This window comes from Sinocyclocheilus rhinocerous, unplaced genomic scaffold (assembly GCF_001515625.1).
Source record: "Sinocyclocheilus rhinocerous isolate Xijiao unplaced genomic scaffold, SAMN03320098_v1.1 scaffold149, whole genome shotgun sequence".
Lineage (NCBI taxonomy): Eukaryota > Metazoa > Chordata > Actinopteri > Cypriniformes > Cyprinidae > Sinocyclocheilus > Sinocyclocheilus rhinocerous.
Genome location: NW_015654504.1, coordinates 1111328 through 1115453, shown reverse-complemented (window position 1 = coordinate 1115453; position 4126 = coordinate 1111328).

The window sequence follows — 4126 nt, the reverse complement described above, 5'->3', positions numbered from 1 at the left end:
GAACATTTGGATGAGGGCGTTTACAAATGTAAGTATTACAAACCAAAAACACGGTTCCTTATTTTAAATTTGCATTTGCTGAACTACTTTAGAGCAAATTGTTGAAAGTGTAAAGATGCTAAATGGTATAGTATAGTTGTGATGTTGATGTATAAACATGTTTTATTATGTATAGCTAACGGGGGCTCCAGGAAGCACAAAGTAGATTTACATACATTTTAAACCATTTACATCTTAAATACGAGTGCCAAATGTCTATTTAATATCTGGTAGGAAAGTCTTCGATATGAATTTCATAGAAGTAACGTTATGTCTAATAGGTCCTAGATATGAAGTAGACATCTGAGTGATGTATATGTATTATTGTGTAGTACAATTCACTGCTGTCAGCACTGTTTGCAATAGATGAATGTAAGTAATGTAAATACATTTCCATAAAGTAACTAAATATAAGTAATCTATTTTATTTGTCCATTAGTACTGTTGAAAAATTGAGGAACATTTGTGTTGGATAAAAAGCTACTTAACACTACTTAATACTTTTGAGCACACAAATCTCAGAGGAAACTTGACTCTTGTCTGGATGTTACAGGGACAGATGAGCACACACGTCTGCTTATCCGGTGGAGAGCGGCTAATGAAGGAATGCTGCCATCAAAGGCTTTGAGTGAGTATACTACAGAAATGAATAAAACATCTTTTAAATCTTAAGTTGTAGTTTATTTTAATTATTGTAATTTCAAACAGAGTTATCACAGCACTTTTCTGATTCTTGATTTCTGTGCATTTGCTGGAGATCTTTTGTGGTGGAGCAGGACCTGCAAGGAAAGGTGACGGCGGGATTTGTGGAAAAAAGGGGAAAACCTAAACAAAAATATAAAGTAAGATCATTCTGTTACTTCTAATACAGAAATCAAATGACATTGTGCTGTTAAAATGACTGCTTTTGTATTATATTTGTGCGTCTTTGCAGGATCTGAAATGTCTGCAGACTGGTGTGAGCAGTGAGGATGGAGAAGTCCACAGCAGCATCCTGGAAATGGTCCAGTGCCATGGATTAGACTCTCCATCACTATACCTGCCCTTACTGCCTCAACTGGGCTGGATGTTGCTGTGGTCTCTTCATCCTCAGTGACCCCAGAGCCAGTGATAGCATCTAGAGAAAGACCAAAAGACACTGAGGATGTGAGTTTGGTCAAGTTTGTTCTGCTGGTTTGCTCATACAACATCAGTCAATGAAACCTGAGTTTCAGAAGCTTCAAAAGCCTCATCAAATAATGTCATGAAGCTTCTGAAAGTCCGTCTCCCATCGACTGATATTGTATGAACAGAAACCAGCAGGACAAACTTAACTAAAATCAACTTTTGTGTTCAGAAAAACAAAACAAAACAAGGATTGAACAGTGAGGCGAGTAAATAATGATTGAATTCATGTTTGGATGAACTAACCCTTTAAACCCCCCAAATAGAAACTGTATGAAATATATGTAAGCATTTATATTATAGTAGTACCTTGAAGAAATAAACTTTAAGAAATAAGCAGCTTTATTGAGCGTTTGTACCCAAGACACAAAAAAGGATTTACAAAAATCACATTTACATTTATTCATTTGTCAGACACTTTTATCCGAAGTGACTTATAGTGCTCTTATTACAGGGACCCCAATCCCCCAGCAGCCACCTGGAGTAAAGAGCCTTGCTGAAGGACACACCGGTGGTGACGACTGCAGAGATCGAACCAGCAGCCTTCTGCTGACCAGTGCAGTGCTTTAGCCCACTACCCCACAAAAAAAATGAAGCTATGACAAAAATTAGCATGTAATTGTAAACATATGAAATGAAATGCTGACAACATTAATTGTAAAATGTTTTACTCCATGTAAATGTAGTTGTGCTCATGGAGAGCTATGTGACTTCAATTATTTCTTATTACACTGAAATTGAAGTAAAAAAGTTTTTTGGAAAACCACATCCTGGCTCCAGTCTTCATTTGCTGCTGAATTGTGTTAACACGCATATAGAAACATAAGGAGAGCAAGAGATTGATTGTTAGAGTCAGTTTATTTTTTAATTAATACTATAGTAGTTCAGTTTCCTTTACATCTTTAACTAGCCCTTAATTTATCAATTGAATGGGTGACCTATCCTCATTAATCATGCAAACATTTGCCCCCCCTGAGAGAATTGGCAGGAGCCGCCACTGACTTTGAATGAACATTCTATTAGTTGTATTGGAAGAATATTTGTTTATAACTGTCTTTGTGAGAATGTTGTGAGAACGTTCCCTGTTCGCTGGTGTGATTCATGAGCAGATCATATTTAATATCAGATCAGCTCCATTAACAAACATGATGATGACTCTCAGCAGCTGCCATAAACCCTGCTCCACATCAGCTCAATGCTCTGTACTTCCTCCAGCGAGTAAACAGACCAATCACAGGAAACAACCACTTAAACCTGACCCTGACTAACACACGGTTATTGTCTAGTTGTGTAAGTGACTGCTGCAGTGGAGCTGATTTACTGACATAATGAAACACTCCCAGCCTTCCTGCAGCTCTTTGGTTTGATTAGTGTTCATACACTAGAAACAGAAGATTTAGACACACACACACACACACACACACACACACACACACACACGCACACGCACGCACACACACGCACGCACGCACGCACTCACTCACTCACTCACACACACACACACACACACCCTTCTCAGAGGTGTGCAAGTGTGTGTTTGCTGAACTTTGTTCTGTTGTAAATCACAGTATTTCTGAATCATCTGAAGGACAGCTCTTCTTTCAACTTTTGAATCGTTTGTAATATTGCAAATCTCATACTTTTACAAAGGCTTCATCTCCTGGAGCTGCTTCTTGATGGAGCTCAAAGTGTCGCAAAACATGTAGATTTGAATCAGATTTGTATCTTTTACAATAAATATTTGTACTTGAACATTGACCTTTACACTCAAATCACTCTGCCTTATTTATTTCATTAATCATAACAGGACGTAATCACATAAGAATTGCACACAAAATGCAAAAAGCCTCACATCTCTTGCAAAATGAAGCACTGTATTCAAAACATCACAAACACATCTCAAAAGCAAACATTTGCAAACACCTTTGCCATAATATTAATTCCTGTTAGATTTGTGTGTGTTACACAGAGAACTGTGTGTTGTGTTTTACTAAAAGTGTTTTATGAGTCAAAGACAGAATTAGTGTATGGTTTTGTAGATTTGGTGTGTGCTTCTGCTGTTTGAGTGTCAGCTTTCAGAAACTGTGTGACAAGTGAAGATTTTCTGTGTAAGCAGTTAAAAAAACTGTAATATACCCTAACAAAACATTAAAATAATTAAAAAGATTAAATCAAAATAAAATACTTGTATAAACTATTACATATTTTGTTTGGCAAACTCAATTTTAAAATAAAACATTATATTTCCAGAAGTGTCTCCATCGTGTGACAAATGTCAGTTTTAGAGTCCAGCCTGTCTCATTGCTATGTCTTGTGTCCCAAATTACAGAGTTTCTGGAACAAAATATCCCAAGTGTTTTTCAGATACATTGGACAGATGCATCTGAATTGAACCAGATCCTATATTAATTATATTTGGAGTTTCCGCAGAATTTTTGAGACTTAGGTACAACAACAGTTTGTTTCATATGAGTTTATTTCTGCAAATAGATGGATAGCACTTATGGATCACGTTTTTGGGTGGGGGGAAATTAATTTAATTTTTTGTTCAATTATTATTTTCATGACTATTGTTTTTTTTTTTCATTTCCATTTTCTTTTTTCATGTTTATTTGTTAAAACATAAGTTTTATTTGTTTGTATTTTAAAAAGTGTAATTAAAAGTGACTGTCAGCTAAAATTTCTAATAATAAAAATATTTAAACCAAAAAACATTAAAAATAAAACAACTGATACAATATAAATATTTTACCTGAAATAAATTAAATTATTTAAATATAAAAATAAAACACTTACTAAAAAAGCTATTTATATATAAGTACTTTATTTGTTTACATGCATGTCATGTGATATGACCACTAACTGACATCAGAAAACCTGTATATGTGAATGTGTTGTTAAAATTTTGAAATATTAATTAAAA